At 56.5% G+C, this 19,809-nt stretch overlaps 1 protein-coding gene across 5 annotated transcripts in view; it reads left to right on the top strand.

Annotated features, from left to right (window-relative positions):
• Window positions 1-19,809, top strand: part of MIDEAS (mitotic deacetylase associated SANT domain protein) — a 63,622-nt gene that overhangs the window by 20,725 nt on the left and 23,088 nt on the right. For 2 of the 5 annotated variants that reach the window (XM_036011934.1, XM_028505534.2), the window contains exon 1: window positions 1,262-2,102. The exons of 1 other annotated variant lie outside the window; for it this stretch is intronic. The gene's annotated coding sequence lies outside the window, so the exon portion shown is untranslated. Of the gene's footprint in view, window positions 1-1,259; window positions 2,103-19,809 lie in introns of those variants that run through there. 2 more of the 5 variants (XM_036011945.1, XM_036011938.1) reach the window with 2 other exon arrangements.

The raw sequence follows: 19,809 nt of genomic DNA, 5'->3' as shown, positions 1-19,809 counted from the left end.
ACAAGTGGAGAAAATAAAAAAGGTTTTACATTTACATTGAGCCTCTGCTTGAGAGTCTAGCTTCTACCCGGGGCTAGACTCTGCCTTTCTCTGGGGTCGATGGGAATAAGGGCAGGGAGGTGACAGCCGATTGGGTTGCCCTGTGAGCGTCTGTAGTCATGTAACCTCTCTGCACCTCAGTGCTCATGTCCACAGCACGGGAGGAACGAAGCTCCCGCACACGCAGGGCTGTGAAGCAGTGTGGGGCACGTGCTTCGGGAATGTCACACACAGACGCTAAATCTGAGAGCCTGGGCTTTTCTTTCTGGAGGTGATTCCCCCAGCTCTTCCATTCATTCTTTGTAACACGGAATCATGGGTTTTAAACTGGAAGGCATTTCAAGAGGTCATCTACTCCACTCCCCTGGCATAACTGTATTTTGTAGATACGACTGTTTTGTCATTACTTTGACATATCGGTCATAGCAGGGTGCAGACGAGCCCGTTTCCTCCTGCGTGGGGTGTGAGGTCAGTACACACAGGTGCTCAGACCAGCAAAGGGTGGGAAGAGGACAGGCAGGAAGGTCATGACTCTTAGGAGCAAGTGTGGGTTTTTCGAGGGAGGGGGCGATGCCCTTGTCCTGCAGACTCAGGGGGCCTGTGAGAATCTCCTTCTGCTGCCCCTCCCCTTCTCCCTGAGAAAGCAAGGGATGCACCTGCTTGTCAAGACTGGCCACGGGGGAGAGTGGTTGCCAGAACGTAGTTTATTGTTCAGGGTTCCCCCCTCCCTTCAAAGGTAGATCTCCGTCTGACTCATTTCCTTGGGAGAAACAAACAAAAACAGAAATGGAAGGAACCAGGAAAAACAGGGCTCCCACCCCCTGGACTTTCTCTTGGTTCTGGAATATCACTGAATGTGGGAGGTCAGCAAGAACCTCCTGAGTAGCAGAAATGTTTCCCACCTTCCCAGCAGCCAGGCAGGGAGGGGTCAGGGGCACAGTGGGGAAGGCAGGAGAAATATGGGCCCGCAGTGAAAAGCTGCCCCAACTCTGGCCTCAGTTGCTAGAATTACACCCAGAAGCTTTTCATCGCCTAAGTCATTGAGACGTGGGTCCTTCATAAGAGCTAGGGCCAGTTTCTCCACAACCTCCACACCACTAGGATGCTGATGAGCCAAAAGTGAAACTTGGGAAGACTGTTAATAAAGTGCCTTGGAGAGAACTACGCATGATTTACCATATCCCAAACCAGAGAATAATTCTTTGTGGAAGAAAGCGACTTGTGTCCTCCCCAACATCGCACACACACTTTCCTGGCAGGCCCGATGGGTTTCCAAACATTTCGTCACCGTCTCCTCCTGACCTTGGTGTGAAAGGAACGAGCCGCGTGGCCTGTTCCAGCAAAGCCAGCGTGGGGCGCCGGCCTGGGCCGAGGGAGGGTGGGGACGGACTCCACAGTGGAGGTGAGGTCTGCTGGAAATCCCCAGCCACGGCCAGCCGCCGGAGGTTTAAAGACGCCTTCGCCGGCCTTATTTGGTCGCAGGAAGTGGGCGGCGCTGGGCCTGCGAGTGGGGAGGCCGAGCCGAGACAGTCGTGCTGATGAAGTGGTAGAGCTGGTTCCTGCTCGCCGCCGTGCCGCGCGCGCCGGCCGGCCGCTGGGGCTCCGCGCTCCCAGCCGCGAGTTGTGCAATCCTTTGTAGCACCTCAGAGAGTCCTCCTCCTGCGCTGTTGCCTCTCGCCCTCGCTCTTTTTTTTTCAAGCTGTGAGCTCAACCGATGAGTCAGAGCAGTGCAATTCCTGACACTGCATCGCAGTACTGGGGGTGACACGGAGGGAGGGAGAGCGATCGCGAGGCGGACACCAACGGCGCGGGGTGCGCTGAGCCTCCTGCGCCGCCAGAGAGAGGTGACAGCCCGCGCGTCCCTCCCGGGCCTCGCCAGCAAACTTCCCAGCCTCGAGAGGCGCCGGCTGGTGGAAGCCCTGCGAGCACCGCGGGGAGGCGGCGGCGCCTGTTTGTTTTTAAAATCGAGGAGTGCGTGCAGGCGGCTGGAGTCTGAGAGGAGACCGAAGGCGGCGGCCCGCGGCGGAAAAGGGACAGCCGTGCCGGAGCTTGGGCAGGAGCGGGTAAGTGGGACTACCGGGTCAGCGGCTGAGGCCTGCAAGAGCCTCGGCGCAGCGGCCAAGGGACCCCGGGCTGCGTGCAAGCCGTGGCGGCGGGGCGCGCGGGCTGCAGCTCTGCAGGCGCGGCCCTGAGCTGGGGCGCGGGGCTGCGGGGGGCGCGGCGCGTGAACTTCTGCGGCCTGGGCGGCTGAGAGAATGTGTTTGTGTGCGTGGGTGTGGACCTGCGTTGGCCGCTCCGCAGCCCGCCCCTCCGTGACCCGCACCCCCCGCCGCAGCTGCTGTGCACCGCCAACCCGCCGGCGTGTTTGTGCAGCTACGCAGCTCGCGCGCGGCCCCCGCCCACCCGGGCGCGGCCTCGGCCCCCGGCAGGAAAACCCTCCCCATCCGCGGGGCCAGTGGCGGCGGCTGCTCAGGAACACTGCTGCTCCTCCTCCGCCTGAGCGAAACGTGGTGTCCGCAGGGACCCGCTTGCGTGACGGAGCTCAGACCTGCCAGTCGAGGGGAGGGGCCCGCGAATGCAGGAACTTGGCGCGGGAGCCCCTTCCCCTTCCAGTGTGCACAGGAAAGTGGACGCAGAAACTGCCTGCGCTGGGAGTTTGGGGCAGAGGTGCAGGGCTGGCAGGAAACAGGTAGAGGCCTAAGCTGGAGTGTTTAGGCGGGCGGGCTGGCCCCGTGCACCCTGGTGCTGCGGGCGCGCCTCAGACCTGTCATCTCTCACCGCCCCCGCTCGCCCGCGTGCTGCTGCTTGCGGAGCTCTCTCCACGCTTCACCCTGTGCTGGGTTTGGTGGTGCCCGTCCAGAACGCGGGAGCCCGGGTTTTTTCCGGCCCCTACACATGGCTGGCCTGGTGGAGGTAGTCATACCGTCTACCTACTTACACTTACAGAAGCGTGCGCACCAGATCGCCCCTCTGCGGGCCCTTACTCAGGCCTCTGGATAAAGGCCTGGTGCCGTCCTGGGGCATTCTAGCCCCTGCTCCAAGGAAGGCAGACCTTGAGGAGATACCTGCTACTTAGAGGGAAGGCCACGGGTATTCCAGCTCAACCTCCAGAGTGAGCTGTTGGAAGGATGAAAGGGGAAGTTAGTCACCCCATTTAAAACTTTGTTGGTCACAACTCCGTTGACTACTTCCTGCTTCCACCATCCCACGTCGGACCTGTGTGCCAGGCTGTGGAGCCGCACTCAGGAGCCGGCGGGATGAGGGGACGGCAGCAGGCCCTGGGTGACTGTGGAGGCCGCCGTGGCACGTGTGTGCAGGGGATCCCTGTTGGCAGTTGTGGTTGGGGGGAGGGGAGGTCTGACTTGCTCCAGCAGGGGGAGCCTGGCCTGGTAGCGGCCTGCAGGTCTGGCCTCTCCTTGTCCCTGCAGCTTCAGGATTGAGGTTGGAGGCCTGGTGAAGGTGGAAGAACTATAGCTCTGAGGAGAAGCCTCTCTCTTCCTTTGGGCCTGGATGAGGGGAGGAAACCACCTGTGTTGCTCCAGAACCTCCCAGGGATGGTATGGCACATGCCCCTTTAGAATCAGAAATGCACCCTTTCCACAAGCTGCTCCGTGGCTTCAGGACGGAGGGAAAAGGAGAAACCTTTCCAGGTTGAGAATTGATTCAAGGATCTTCTTTTTTGCTTCTGAATAACAGGGGTGTAAACATCCAATCACTGTGGTAAAGCATCTCCTCTCATGGCCCCGGCCCAGAGTCCACTCCAACTGGATAGGCCTCTGAGGGCTGGTTACTCTAGTCTGGCAGTCCCAGGCCACCAGGCGGTGGAGAATCTGGAGGGTGCCGTCCCACTCCCCCACCCGTGAAGCCCGCTCTGGGACTGCCTGCCTGCCCACTTCCAGTGTGGGCTTCTCAAGCACGGGGCTGAGCCCTCAATCCCTGTGGCTCTGCCAGCCCCTCACCCCAGCCTAGGAAAGAGCGCTCTGGAGTGCTGGTGGGGGTGAGAGTTCACCTTTTAAATGTAGGACTTAAAAATAGCTGGAGTTCATTAACCAATGGACCCCAGTAAAGTCAATAAAAAAGAAAAAATAAAATTAAAAAAAGAAATAAAAATAGCTTGAGTGTTTCACTCTGTGGGCTACTGCTTTTAATAAATGGAGGGGCGAGGAGACAGTATATACTTACAGACTCAGCTGAGGGCCTCCTGTGGCTACAGAACCCAGGGAAGTTCTGCCCAGTGGAGCCAAGGCCTCTGGGCCCCTGGTGAGAGAAGAGAAGCATAGGAGGAAGGTAGGGTGGGGGACACATGGGCTTAGGGTCCTGGAAGAGGAATGGGCTCAGTCCAGGACTCTTTGGCCTTGGTGACCCCCCTCCCCCGCCCCTGCTGCTCCTGGAGCTGGGTCTCCCAGAAGGAAACCTCGCTCGGGGTAGAGTAGGGATGGCTGCAAGTAGATAGGAGTTGCTCCCTCATACGTCTGTGGTCCTGTTTCAAATGCCACCCACTTCTTTGGAGAAGCCCCCGTCTTCTTCTCAACACTTATTTCCACTTTATGTTTCCACTTTGTGTCGTTGTCTGTGTACATGCTGTAGAGCGGTAGTCAGAAACATCCACTCGGAGCTGGAGTCTTACACCTCCTTCCTAGAGCTGCAGTGAGGATTTTATGAATTAGCAGACTAGAAGTGCTGAAAGCACATTTCAGCCTTGCCGTAGCCCCTGCTTTGTATAAGCCCTGTATTGTTCCTACAATGCCTGCATCTAGTAGCTGTTCTGTTATGGTTGTTGGACAAATAAATGAAAGATCTCCCTCAAAAAAACGTGGACCTGGCCTGTGGGGGGGGGGGGCAGGCAGAGAGTCTTACTGCTGGGACGTGCTGCACCAATGATCCTCGGGCACCCAGTTTCCTGGCACTGCCCTGTGGCTGGCCTGCTGGAGAGTCATCCTGACCCCAGTGGGACCTCAGGGTCCAAGACTGTAGAGCCTCCTGCCTGGGAATCTGCTAACCTGGGCATTTCCTCCAGCTAGGCCAGTTGGCACCCTTCCTGCGTGTGTGCACGCATCAGTGTAGGAGGAGCCTGGAAGCTCCATTCTTCCCTGACTCACCCTAGTCTGCAGGAAATGCAGCCAGTGGTCTCATTCTGCCGGGGGCGTCGCTTCAGCACCGAAGCACTCTGATTAAGTGGGGCTAAACTAAACAAACTCTGTGTGCTGGGCTGGGGCTATGCGGAGTGTCCTGAAATTGCCTGTTCTTCCTTAAGGGATCTCTGTATTTGCATTCAAGGCAACATCCAGGATACCGTGAGACTGTGAGCTCATTTTATGAATCAGAAGCATTACAGCATAACTTCGGGGTTAGAAACTGCTATTTGGAATCCAGATCACCCTTCCTCCACCTCCAACACATACACTTCCAGGGGCTCTCACAGTCACACACTTGGGAATGATAACAGCAAAACTTGTCCACACCCATTTCCACCCCCACACTCAGAACGTCATTCCCGGACGGTGTGTGGACAGCACCTGGGCAGAGACCGCAGGAAACCTGGCTGGGGCATGAGAGCAAGGCCTGGGTAGACCTGTGCTCATCCTCCAGCCTCTCTCTCTACTTGCTGGGTGGATTTGGGCATTGCTTAATTTCCTGAACCTCAGTTTCCTCATCTGTAAGATGAGGATGATAATGATACCTCCTAGGCTTGCTCTTAAGGTTAAAAAAGATCATGCACGCAAAGCCACTGGCCCCATAGTAACTACTCAACAGGTAATGGCTAGCATTTCACCAGTTCCCACTAAGTTCAGCCGTCTACCTTGTGTTCCTCCCAGGGAGGAGGGAATGAAGGGTGTCCTGCTTGTGGTAGGAGAGCAAATGACGTGCATTTTCTAACTCCCTGGGCCCTGGTCACAACTGTGTGATCCACTCTCGGCTAAAGCAGCTCAGACCCTGGTGCCTGTGCACCTTTGCAAGCGATACCGTCCCTGCGCAGCTTCCCAGAGATCAGACAGTCTGGACTATCCAGTGCTATCTGGAACCTCCCCACCCAGGCCTCAGGCTGAACTGCTCACGTGGATGGGAGGAAGGCTGCTTTCTCAGCCAGGGAAAAAGTCCCCTTGCCTTTGCTTCATCTAAAGCAGGGGTGTCCAACCTTTGGGCATCTCTGGGCCGCACCGGAAGAAGAAGGGTTGTCTTGGGCCATACATTATATACACGAACATTAACAAAAACCGATGAGCCAAAAAAGAAAGTTCATGCATCATTTTCATGATATCCGCCACCAGAGATAAGCAAAAAAAGTCCTCACAGAACCCTAATTATGCAGCAGCCCTTTTGATAATCTTTTAAAATTGTCGAGCAGGTCCCAAGTGTGTGATTACTAATATAGAAAATGTACATATCTAGGTAATAAAACTTAGTATAAAACTTAGTAATGAAACTAAGGGATGTTTTAGGTAAATTTGTGATTTTGTGTTGGGCCACATTCATAGCCATCCTGGGCTGCATGCGGCCGGCGGGCCGGGGGTTGGACACCCCCTACTAAAGCCTCGCAGTGTAGCCTCCTTGGAGAGACGTTTGGGTGGAGCCCGGGGTGGGAGTTGTCCCTCCAAAGAGCACTTTGGCTTTTTCACCAATTGAAATAGCTTGCAGTGTGTGTGTGTGTGTGTTGGGGGTGGGGGGGGGTTGTTGTGCACCAAGATATTATATAAAAAGAAAGTTGCTACATGTTAGAAAAGAGCTGGGGTTTTGCTGGGGTGGGGGTCTGGCTGAGGGACATGATTACTGGCTGTTGTTTGTGGGGGCTGGTGGGGAGGAGGGGGCCCGGGGCCTGAGGCTGGCAGTGCTTCTTGTGCTTCCTCTTCCTGGAACATAGCCTGGTACTGGGGGGGGGGGGGGGGGGAGCCGGGGAAGGTGCTCCCTGTTCCCTCTGCCTTTTTCTGCAGCCGCAAGGAGCTCTTGGTGTGAGTTGGGTTATTTTTTCCAGGCAGTGCTTCTTCCTCCAGGAGTCTCAGGAAGCCGGGAAGGGAGCAGCCTGGACAGGGTTTGTCCCAGCCAGAGCTTAGAGAGAGAGAGAGAGAGAGAGGTACACCAGGCTTGCAGCCAGAAGGGGGTTACTTCTGAGGCTACCCACCTTCTCTGGGGAAATGGGGTTCGGAGAGGAAGGAAAATGACGAGGATTTTGATTCTCAGCCTTTTCCAGCAGTTGGGCAGACAGAGGCTCCAGTCTAGACTGCTGTTCCCGGATTTGCCAGCTCCTTGGAGGGGAAGGCCCATAGCTCAGAAGGGAACTCAGAGAAGCCCTGACTGGGTGGCTCAGTTGGTTAGAGTGTCACTTGATACACTGAGGTCGCAGATTTGGTCCCAGGTCAGGGCACACACGAGAATCAACCAATGAGTGCATGCGTAAGTGGAACAACCGATTGATGTTTCTCTGTGTGTCTCTTCCCCTTACTCTCTCTCTCTCTCTCAAATCAACAAATTAAAATTTTTTAAATGGACAGCTGTTCATTAAAAAAAAATTTTAAGGAATACTTAAGTGGTAACTCCCAGTGCTAAGAATGCTTGTAAGCTGGTCTTTCTCCCCCTTCCTCCTCTTCCTCCTCTTCCTTCCTTCTCCCCCCTCTTCCTCCCAGCTTGCTGGCCACTCTTGCATGTATGTGGCTGCAGCTCAGATCCCCTTCCCCACCTGACCTTGCTTTGGCTGATCTCCCCAGCTGGCCCCTGCTCATGGCCCTGGGCTCCCCAGCTTCCCCGAGTCTCCCCGAAGCTGGAAAACACTTTGGGACATCTAGTCCAACCCTTTCATTTTCAAATGGGGAAGCTGAGAGGCAGTGAGTTCCCTGAGGTTCTCATAGGCTGTCTCCACTTTCACCGAAGGAGGGCGGAAAGAAGAGCTGCTCTGTGGCCTGCCCCAGGTCCCTGCCCCTCCCCGCTGCAAAGTTGGGGGGGCCACTTCGGTGCAGGAAGAGCCCAGAGGAATACTGTCTGGGCTCCTGGGTGTGGCTCAGTCCTCAGCTGGCTCCATAGTTATTTATTTGTCTCTGTGTGTGTGTGTGCGTGTGCGGGTGTGTGTGAGTGAGTTTTGCGGTTGGGAGACTGGAGCTGAGTGAAAGCAGAAGTGCCCACGCTATGTCAGCTATGCAGTGCACAGATTGGCCTTGTGGGACGGTCTCGAGAGGAAGAAAGGGGGGCAGAGGTCCCTCTGCTCAGGGGCTGCTGGTGCCCTTTTGTGTCCCTGTGGCACTGCTTGCACACTTGAGTGTAAACAGCCCTTTCGTGTTGCTAGCAGCTGCCTTTTCCTGCTGGCTTTGGGCAGAAGGGCGCCAAAAATAACCGGGCGGGCACTTCCACTTGTGGGACATTCACTGGCCTCAGGGCAGGCTAGCTCTCTCTCCGTGGGGGGGAGGGGGGCCCAGACCCTGTTCCTCGGCTCCTGTTCAGACTTCTGTGGCCACCGCCTCCCCAGCCTCCCTCAGGTGCTATCACTTTCCCTTGTATTGCTCTTCTCAGAGTGAGCCCAGGAGGCTGGGAGCCCATTATGGGCCTAGGAGTTCTCCCAGGTATGATCTGCGGACTCTTGTCCCACCATGTCCCTGCGGGCCCTGCTGGTACAGCTGAGTCCAGGGCGGGGGACCTGTGCCGGACGTGCCCCTTCTGGGTCCCTAGGCCAGGTGCCCTGCGTGCTCGCAGAACCCGATGCTGTTGCTGGGACCCCTAGTCTCCTTGTCTGGCTCCCGGCCAGCCCGGCTCTCAGCCAGCTGTAGGACTGGAAGAGTCAGACGGTCCTGTCTCCCCCACCCGCCAGATGTTCCAGACGGACAGTGATGCTGCTCCTGCCTGCAGCAGGGAAAGGAAGTCACATTGACTGGGTCCCTACCTGCACCGGGTACTTCATGTACATACATTAACCTCACTTAATTCCACAGTAGCCATGAGATGAGAATACGAGGCCCACTTCCCAATAGGGAAACTGAGGCCCACAGAGAGGCTGATGATTAGAGAAGCTGGGACACAGTCTGTCGGGCCCTGAAGCCCTGTCTCTTTCCCACGCACTCCCATACTCCTCTGGGCCATTTGCCCATGCACAGGGAGCAATGCTCTGCCCCTTGCAATGAAGTGCCGACGGCAGGAACTCAGGAACCATTGGACCGGCTGGTAGTGGAGATAGTCGGAGCTGGGAAGGGCAGACCCTTGGAATCTGTCATCTGCAAACATTTCACAGGCTGCCAGAAGCCCAGCCAGGGCCCTGCCTGATCACAGGCCCCACTGTGGAGGGCAACAGGCTGTGGGGGTCAGTTGTGTGTGTGTGTATGTGTGTGCAAAGGGGTTGCTGGAGAGTCCCTCATGCACGGGAGGAGTGGAAAGGTAGTTTAGGCCTCTCAGATACCTTCCCAGCAGTTCTTCCCACCCCAGACACCCCGGCCTCTGTAGTCCCCAGATCATCTCTGGGACCGTGGGCTGGGGGCAGGTGGACTGTTGGGTCTTCCTTGCTGGCTGATGGGTCTGACCCCTGGGGCCTGTCATTCCAGCTGGCTTGGCCCGGGTCCCGGAGAGTCTGGTTAGTGTGTACTTGGGGCTTGGGCTGGATGTTCTGCCAGTGCCCAGTGCCAACGGCCTCTGGGTGTATTTCAGGAACAATAAAGAATAAATCAACACAGGAGAAAAGGCCCTGCAGCAGCTGCTCAGAGACTGGAGAAACGAAAGGAATGTCGGAGCATTTGGCACGGGTCCTGGATCTTGACCGGAGCCTGAGAACGGGCGTGACTCTGCCTGGCTGGCTGGCTGGGCAAGTGAGGCAGGTGGCCCCCCTGCCGCCTCTGTAGCTCCTCAGGGGGCCGCAGGCAGCCGTGCTGCAGCCCAACCCCCACCTTAGCTGGCAGCAAGTGTTCCTGCTTCTTGGTCACTAGCAGGTACTGGCAAGCCATATTGTCCCCATTTTGCTCCAAATCAGCAAGGATCCCCCCACCCCACCTCCAGCCACCAGTAGGTCTTGGTCCCTCCTGGAGTTGGCTGGGCAGGAGAGCCTGGGCTGATGAGAACACCGCATCTAGAAGACACCCCTGCTCCACCTCCCTTCTGAGAAGGAGATGAGACAAGCGTCCGCGGCCAGGTCTGAGGGAGTGCTGAGTGTGAGGACATCCCCTGGGAGGAGGCCTGACCGCCTCTCTGCCCAGTGACTGTGTGTACTTGAGAAACCGACTACCTCTCAGGGCTTCAGTTCCAACAACCATGAAATAGAATTTGGACCAATGACCTTTGGAGTAGGCAGGTACTGTCTGTGAAATTCAGGCTGTGAAATGACCAGGTTTTATTTAGGAATTTAAGCTCTTGAGTAGGTGCCTGTCTGAAAGCCCTAGGCAGAGAAGGGTTGCTGTGGCTGGGGCCGATGCTCAGTGCCCTGGGGGAGGGTCACTGACACTAGTGGGAACCCAAGCATGGAGCTGACTTGCTCCAGACTTCAGGGTGCTGGGGGAAGGGGCAGGAGTCTGGGCCCCATTGGAATTTGGAGCATCTGACAAGAAGGGGAGAGTCGGCTTTATTTTTAAAGCTGTTGGCCAACCATGGGTGTGGGGCTGGAAAGTGTCGGAGGGGTGTGGCTTCCTCTCGAGCAGATGTCGAGCCTTCCACAGGTCGACCCAGTGGTGCTGTTCACTGGTAGCCTCGTCATCTGCAAAGCCACTCTCCTCCCAGGCTTCTCTTGTCCACCTTCCCTGCCCCGGCCACACTTCCAGACCATCATGGAGGTCATCGGGCCAGCCAAAGCTGCCCTTCAGGGAGAAGAGGTGAGCAGCCCAGAGGCCAGGACCTCCATCCATCCCAGACAGCCTGGTGTGGTCCCTCAAGTCAGAGGCTGAGCCTGAACCCCTGGAGGAAGTTTATAGAAAGAGTTCTGGGTTCCAGTCCTGGCCTTGCTGCTATAGTCCTGTGACTTTAGGTAACGTGGATTTGACCGCGTTAGGTATTCAGGTCCCTGACTGAGAGTGGCGAGAGTAGTGATACTTACCTTCCACTGAGGATTGAACAGGATCACGTGTGTGGCGTGCTTGGCATGGAGTAGCACCCTGAAGAGATGTTAGAGGGGTTGGAGATGGTGAAGTAGGAAGTCCTATTTTTGTGGTATTGGGATTTCACCTTGGCTCCAAGCCCTGCCCAGTGTCTTGCCAAAGAGGGGGCCTGTCTAAATGGAGACCCCAGGCAATGTCATTAGAGTCCTTCTTCCTGGGCCCTGCTTGCTCCTGGCTGATGTGTGTATCCGCAGGCAAGTTCCTTTCCTTCTCTGGGCTGCTTTGTGGGATGAGGGATTGGACTGAGTGAACACTGGTATCGGTCGGTATTTGGAATTCGTTCGCTTCTTCGGTCGGGCCCTGCTTTGCTGATTGGCCCCGAAGAGAGCTGCAAGCCCCCTTCCTCTGTGTGGTGTGGAGGGTGAGCAGGAGCTCCAGAGTGAGATCCTGCTCACCCTGCAGCTCCCACCTCCCCTCTGCAGTCCCCTCCCCTGGGCACCCGTGGGCTCCCCCAACTCCCAGGGGTTTTTACAGTCTTGAGGGGAGTCTGTTTCTGGCGGACTGGGGGTGCGATTATTTCTTGGGTAGGGTGGGAGTGTTACATACTTGGAAATGCCCCCAGGAAAAACAGCAGTTCTGGGAGGGATCATGAGGGAGGGGGGTCCCTAGCTGGCTTTGTGGGGTTCTCACGTGTCGCATTCCTTCTGAGGCCCACAACGTGTATAGATTTGAAACTTTTCTGGAAGGATGATGGAAAGACCAGGGACTTTGAAGATGGACAACATGGATTTGAATCTTGCTTCTGCCACCTTAACAGCAGAGCCTCAGTTTCCCTCTCTAGAATGGGGACAGTGAGGCACCTTGATGGGAAGTTTGTAAGCATGGATTAGGGTATGTCACGTGCTTGCCGCGGGGGAAGTGCTCTGTTAGTTAGCTTCCTTCTTCTGCGAAGGGTCTGACTCTTGGATAATCTGTAGACAGGCTCCGGGAGTGAAAATACTTGTCTGTGACCGTTCTCCCAGGGAGAAGCGGGGCAGCGTGACACACTGTTACAGCCCCAGCGGCCTTTCCCTCCCCCGGCTGTTTGGATTCTGGCCTCAAGCTGGGAGTCGGGTGCAGTGCAGTGCAGTGCGCAGCAGTGTGGGAGTGGGAGAGGGGCTCCCCAGGCGTTTGCAGAAGTCTGAGATCTGCGGCTTCCTGGGCTGGTGCAGAAGTCGGGGGACGTGGTCTTTGTCAGGAGGGCGTGGCCTTTCCGAGCTGTGAGAACTCGGCAAGTTACTTTTAGCCATCATTTCCTGTAAATTCCCCAAATCTCCTTCTGCTCTTGATTTCTGATTTTATTGTGTTTTATTTTGATTGGAGAACACATTTTGCATAATTTCAACCCATTTAAATGTATTGAAACTTATTATATGGCATAACTTATGTTATATCCTAGAGAATATTCCATGTGCTCTTGAGAAGAATGTATTCTCCTGTTGGGTAGAATGTTCTGTAGACATGTTAGAGCTAGTTGCTTTATAGTGTTCAAGTCTCTCTATTTCCTTGTTGGTCATCTGTTTAGCTCTTCTGTCCATCACTGAAAGTGCAGTATTAAAGTATCCAACTGTTACTGTTGAGTTGTCTATTTCTCTCTTTAGTTGTGATAGTTTTCACGTCATGTATTTTGGGGGCTCTATTGTCAGGTGCATATATATTTAAATTGTATATCCTCTTGATGGATAGAAACTTTTATCATTATAAAATGTCCTTCCTTGTTTCTAATTTTTATTTTTGTCTTAAAGTCTGTTTTAATAGTCACGTAGCCATTTCAGCTCCCTTTTGACTGTTGTTTGCATAGCGTATCTTTTTCCATCCTTTTACTTTCAACCTATTTGCGTTTTCAAATTTAAAGTGTGTGCAGCCCTGACTGGCATGACCCAGTTCATTGGGCGTCATCCTGCAAAGTGAAAGGTCGCCTGTTTGATTCCTGGTCAGGGCACATGCCTGGGTTATGGGTTCGGTTCCCAGTCGGGGCATGTACAAGAGGCAACCGATTGACATTTCTCACATTGATGTTTCTCTCTCTCCCTGCCCCTCTGTCTAAAAAAAATTAAATAAAGTGTGTGTCTCTTATAAACAACATAGTTAGATCATGTTTCTTTAGCTCGTTTTCCCAACCCCTGCCTTTCAATTAGTGTTTAATATATTTACATGTAAAGTAACTATTGATAAGGTAGGATTTATGAATGCTATTCTGCTATTCGATTCCTCTCTGTCTGGTGTCTTCTTTTTGTTTCCTTGTTACCGTCCTGTTTGTGTGAAATGGATATTTCGAGCACGCCCTTCCCGACCCATAACGTGGGACAAAGAAGAGTGAGGGTTAAATGGGGCGTTGCCTGCAGTGCACGCAGCACAGTGCCCGGCAAATACAACAGTAAGCGCTCAGTGGGCGTGGGCACTCAGTTAGGCCTCAGGCACTGAAAGGGCCACCGTCAGCCCTAGGGCTAGTAGCTTAGGGCAAAGTACACCCAAGGCTCCGTGGGACCTGTCAGGTCTCCTGGGCAGGGCACCGCACACAGGCAGGTGGCTGCTTCAGGGAGTGAGAAGCAGGGGGCCCTTGGAAGCTGCTTTATGCCTGCCCCTGACCCTCTAGCCGTTCCCTTGACCTCGCACACGGGCACCACCTTGGCTGCCTATGAAGCATTGCGGATTTCCCAGCTGGAACCACCCCCTGGCCCTCACCTGACCCGTGAACCAGTCCCTCTGGGTGGGCTTGAGAACCATGGCTCAACACCGTCGGGCAGCAGGGTGTGATGGAGAGAGACCCCGTTCGGAGTCGGCAGGCGTGGGTTCAAATCCTGACTCCTCGCGCGTGACCTTAAGTTGTGACCTGGAACGGGTCACTTCCACAGCCAGCCTCTCCTCACGCTCAGATGGGAGTAAATGGTCACACGAGTGAGCGGTGATCACACACACTGAACAGGCGGGCAGTGCGGGTGGCTACTCTCTCATACGGCGGGTGCTCTTTACAAAGGCGTTTCTTTGATTCCCGGGCACAGGCTGTGTCCCTCCTTCCCGACCTGGGCTCCTCAGATCCTCACAGACAGGAACCAGTGAATGGTGGCTCCTGGACCAGACACCCGGTTACCTGTCCACCAGTCCACTGCCCTCTCCGTTGGGCCACCCTTCCTCATGGCCCTGCTTCTCCCAGCCTTGGTGCAAAAACAGAAGGGAACTGAAAAAGCATTATGAGATAGCGGTTAACCCTGAGTAAGAGCGTGATGATTCAGAGAGTAAGAACAGCCTGTGCTGGAGGGCTGCCTGGAGGCGGTAGACCTTGAAGAAAGGCAGATTGTCAAGAGTGCGGGCAGGGGTTCCGGGAAAAGGGAGCAGCTCCAGGAAAGGTTCAAAATCAGGGAACTCTCCCTGGGGTGACCCACTGTGACCTCTAGCCCCTGCACGGGCCACCTTGCATTGTAATCTGGGTGTTTCTGTGACTCTCCTCCACTGGACAGGGAGCTCGGTACAGCTGGGGACTGTGCCTTGTGTCCTGCGTCTCCCCGGAACCTGCAGCTCGGCAAATGTTTGTTGAGTGGATGCAGGGGCAATGAGCAAACCTGAAGGGCTGCAGAGTGTGTGCGTGCGCGTGTGTGTGTGTGTTGGGTGTGGGAGGGAGTAGACAGGGCGAGGCCATGTACCGGGAGGCCCCTGTGAGTGACCGCCTCTGTATCTTGGCCCAGGGCAGAGTCTGGTACTGGGCCGGAGAGCCCTGCCCTAGACCTGCCGGAGAGCCCTGGGCCTTTCCAGAAAGGGAGGGCGGTACTGGAGCAGCCTCTGGTGGGCTGAGCCCTGGGCATAGAAGGGGTTGTAGGAGACCAAGGGGCCCACCGGTGCCTGTGAGCCCCACTCCAAGGGTGCAGTCACCTGAGGGCCCGGCTGCAAGGACAGTCGCTGCATCTCTTCTGGAGAGAGCCTGAACCCACCGGCTCCCACCTCACCACCCCTGGATTCCAGAGTTCTGCTGGGAGGGGTTTTCCCGGGCTGCCTGTGATCCTCTGTGGCCTTTGCCCAGGAGGGAGGTAAGCAGTACCCCAGGGGGGGCGGGAGCTGAGCTGGAGGCCCCATCCTTTCCTGGCTCTGCCTGGGATGGTGTGTTTTCTCTGCCTCAGCTTCCCCTCGATGAGACGGACCTGGCTATCTCGGCTTTGCATGGACACTCTGGGGACGTTTGCCGGGCAGTGGGGGAGGAGACAGGGGAGGTGGCTGCCTGAGCGAAGTCCTGAGAAAGCCTCATCGGGCAGAGGATTTCCCTCTCACAGGTGTCCCTTTAAAAGCCCTCGGTGTTGGCATTTCTGTAATCAAAGCTCAAACTGCAGCCGGCTCGAACCCTGGCCAAGCCTTTTGAGCCTGATCAGCTTGACAGCCGAGACCCCTGGGACTCGGGACTCCTGGCCTGTCTGCCTGGCCTCTGCCCTTCAGAGCTGAAGTTCAGGCTGGAAAAGCGCTAATCCCGGGAGTCTCTCTGGCCAGGAGTGGGCAGATCCCAGGGCCTCCTCTTTCAGACCCTCTGGGGAAGTGACACTTCAGGAGGCAGGTCCTCCTCTTCGTTCATTGCTGGCGTCTCCCTCTTACTGGTTTGCAAACCCCTTGGGAACAGGACTTATGTGTCCAGTGGCTTGGAGACATGGGGCCCTTCAGCCTGTGTGAACTCCAGTTGAGGAGGGTGTGCAGCGTTGCCGAGGCGGCACTGTGTCCAGAGGGAAGGGTTATCTCGGGCCTGGGCAACTGTAGCTGGTCCACGATGGCAGTCTCAGCCCAGTCGCCCAGGCTGGCTGTAGCCAAAAGCCCCAGAGTCTCTGAGGGAGAGCTTTTCAGGATGCGAGCCTGGGTTGCAGGGCCAGCTGGGCCATGCTGGGCTCCTCTGGGGAGGGCTCTCCTAGAGGAGGGCCACCCCATCACCACGCCCCGGCTTCCTAACCAGACACCTTGGTGTCTTGAGGCCCAGTGCAGCCATATCGGGGTACAAAGGAAGAGACCCGCAGGCCCATGTCCCTGTCTGGGGACTGGCAGAGGTGGGAGGCCTCGGGGGATGAAAAGTGAGGCAAGGGCCGTGGCTGGCCGGGCACCTTCCAGTTGGCCTGCATGGGGTGTGGGGCAGCAAATGACAGTCAAGGGGCAGGCAAGTGGCTTGTGGGCCAGCAGTTGGAGGAGAGTTTGTGTTTCAGTAAGTTGGTGAGAGCTTGGGGCTGCTGATGGGGTGAGGGTGGGACAGGGGTTAGGAGGTGGGGTCTTTTCGCTTTATTTCAGCATCGTGAGAACTCCGCTCGGGGAGAGAGACAGGCAATTAGGGCTGGGAAGCAGCCTAGGGTGGACCCACTGGCCGCGAGTAGGGCCTCTGCCCAGGCATGGTTCTGACTCACCTTGGGTGCAGTCTCGAATGAGCATCCCAAGAGATCCACGCCAAGTGCCGAGCACAGCATTCTGCAGCTGGCTGTGCGCTGTGGACAAAGAAGTAGGCACCTGGAGTATACTGTGCTGAGTGTGGTGGTGGGCATTCAGGAGTTGCCAGGGGCTTGTAGTGAAATTCCTGGCTCAACCCTGGGGCGAAGGAAGATGTCCCACAGGGAGCAGTGTCTGAGGCCTGAAGGATGAGGAGGACCTGGCTGGATGACACAGGCAGGAGGTGTCCCAGGCAGCAGTACTGCCTGGTCAAAGACTTGGAAACAAAGCGGGAACGGCGCGTCAGGGCAGGAGCAGCTCTGAATGATGGCTGAAGCGCAACGTGTTGGGAGAGGTGGCAGGAGCCCGAGCCTGCAGGGACTTGTGGGCAGGAGAGGGAGGGCAGGCTTTGTCCTGTGACAGCCTCTGTGGTGCTCGGGGAACGGGCTGGCTTCGAGATCTGGGGCCTTGTCGGATGCTGTACTTGGAATTAGTTTGCCTTGGGTTAGAGGTGTGTGAGCTTTGACCCCTTCTCCCACTGCTGACTTTGTAGGGCAGAGGGTGGTGGTGGCCTAGGTTGTAATGGCAGGAGCTTAGAACATTAGCTCCAAGGGCCAGGGGGTCAACTCTCATCCCCACATCAGAGCTGAGCCCTTGGCTGCTGGGACCAAGGCAGGCACCCCCTTCCTGGCCTGTGTAACCTTGACTCACAACAATCTTTTCTCTTAGGTGGCCACACTTGAAAGTGGCCTTGGTCCCCTGAGTGGGGATGGCCTTGCCCCATTGCCCTGTGGTGAGGGCTCGCTGGACTCCCCCAGCCCATGCTGGGCATGCGGCAGGATTGCTGACGGCACATGGGGAGCTGCGTATGTCCGTGGTGCTGTCCCCGGAGGGCATGGTGTCACCATCAGCACGAAGACCTTTCCAGCACCTTCCCCCATGTGTCTGTAAAACACATATATGGGTTTAGCATTATTTCTTTTCTTCTGCAGAGAGAAAGTGCTCCTCACCATAGATCTTCCTGAAAGCCTCTTAGGTCTCCAGCCCCTGACGCCAGACTCTGACGCAGCCTCCTGCCCAGGGGTATCCCTGGGTCTGGTCCAGGACGGGTTGCAGTAGTCCCAGTGTCTGGAGGACGGGAGGAGTGAATGGAGCCTTGGCAGGCAGTCGAACAGACCGATAGAGTGGGCTGCAGTGTCGGCCCCAGGGTGACGGTGGGTTTCCTTTCGCAGTGTTCCTGCCTCTGTGGTCAGAGGCCCCGCAGCGGGTTGCCGGGGTGAGCTGCCTGCGGGACTCCTCATTACACCCTGTTCCCTGCACCTGCAGGGAGGTAGCCCACAGGTCAGCAGCCTTCGGAAGACATGGCTTCCTTCCTCTCCCTCACTGTGAGGAAGGCCAAGCTGACTTCCACCGGAGGGACTGAGGAGAGAGGCTGGGCTGAAGAAAGGGGAGAAAGTGGCTCAGCCCTGGCCAGAGCTGCAGGCTGTGAAGCACAAGTGGGGTATGGGGGCTGGAAGGCCCACCAGCAGCAACCAAAACTGCCACACAGTGGGCTTGCAGGGGCTGGGGAGTGCAGGCCGGAGGGGGGAACAGCAGGTGAACCACACACACATGCTGGTTCCTCTGTGGTGAGGCCCCTCCCCTTCCCTCCCTTTACTCAGGGCTGAGGGTCTCAGCTGGCCTGGGAGGAATAGGAGAGATCTGCCTGCCGCAGGTGCAGGCAGGGGTGGGGGGCTCCCCAGGGCCAGTGAGGAGGGATATCCATGTCCAGAAAGTCTTTGCTCCGAGATGTTGGGGAGGACACTGGGAGAGCAGGGTGTGCAGAGAGGAACCTGGTGTCTCAGTGGCGTGTCTTGGGGATAAGAAGAGCCTGGTCTTGGAGTCAGACACACTTAGGTTCAAGTCTTGGCTCTGCAACATAATTAATGTGTGACCACAGGCAGGTTACTCAGTCCGTCTGAGCCTCATCTAGCTCACCTGTAAAATGGAGGTTAAAAATAATGCTTTGGCTTCATGCTGCTTTATAAGGCTGCCGTGGGAATTAAACTCATGTAAAGCACTTAGGACCTGCCTGGCACAAGTACGTTATTATTATTATTATTATTTATTATTATTAGCAACTACTACGACTACTATTAGTGCCCTGCTGCCTTGGTGTGCTCTCTCTCCTCCTTCCTCCAGGGCTCCCAGGCATCTTCCACGTTTCTCTCCAGCTCCCCAGGTGATGACCTTTCTTCTCCCAGCTCTGGGTGTCTGTGCTCAGCACCCTTAGCCAGCCATGCAGGAGGGGTGACAGAGAGGCCTCTTCAGAAGCTTCTGGGGGAGTTCAGCCTCCCCAGCACTGGCCCCCTTGCTTCCTTCTGAGCCGCTGGCCCAGCTCTGGAAACCTACCCAGTGGCCCTCCTTGATGGGCAGGGTCAGTGGTGGGAGGCAGACCAGCTGAACTTCGTCCTTCTGGGCCTGACCAAACAGCTGCAGGTGATCCAGCGGGGGCGCGGGGGTGGGGGGTGGACAGGAGCAGCCCTGCCCTGGAGCCCCACTCACAGGCTCCTCCCCACCTCCCCCAGCCCAGCGCGCAGAGCCTGCCTTTCCTAGGCGATGGGTGGCCATCCTCTGCCTGGTGTCTGGTGTGTGCGTACCCTCCACCAGGTGCACACTCACACGTGCACCCACACTCACACGTGCACCAGGTCCCATCTGCCACGTGGGTTTTCCCTTCCCCCAGACTCCAAGCCCAGGCTGTGGTTCACAAGGCAACAAGGCTGGGATGGGGCGGGTGGCGGGCAGGGGGAGGCAGGAGTTGGGGTGAGCCTGTGTCTGAGAGGCTCCTGGCCGCCTGAAGACACGTGGACCTCCAGCCTCCTCTGGGCACCGTCCCCTCCCCTTCCTTTTCCCCTCCCCTCCCTTCCCCTCTCGTGTTCTTCCTGCCTCTGTCTGGCTTCTGCAGATGCGTACTCCTAGTTCTTCCGTGCGGGCTGGTGAGGCCGAGCCCAGCATGGGCTTCTGGAGCTGGGACAGCCCCGTGCCGCAGCTTCTCAGTGGTGCCCAGGGTTATTTTCAGTCTGGGGGCCAGCCTTTGGGTGTCTGCTCCGAACTGGGTTAGCTGTCAGGGAATGAGAGGTTAAAGCAAGAGAGAGGGGTTCGTTCAAAAGGTGTTCTCTGTGGCCCTCTGCGCTCTGCTTGTCCAAATGCTGACCCTTGTGCTGGGGCCAGAGTGACTTGGGTGCCCTCCTAGCCTCTGTCCCTCCTCCAACTTCCACATGAGAAGACAAAGGGGGTGCAGTCGGGGAGAGTCACTCACTTCAGGGCTAGAGCTGAGGAAGGAAATGGAGGAGGAAGTTCCTCCCCTTCGGGGTGC

This window comes from Phyllostomus discolor, chromosome 1, assembly GCF_004126475.2.
Source record: "Phyllostomus discolor isolate MPI-MPIP mPhyDis1 chromosome 1, mPhyDis1.pri.v3, whole genome shotgun sequence".
Lineage (NCBI taxonomy): Eukaryota > Metazoa > Chordata > Mammalia > Chiroptera > Phyllostomidae > Phyllostomus > Phyllostomus discolor.
This window is presented reverse-complemented; position numbering and strand designations above follow the sequence as displayed.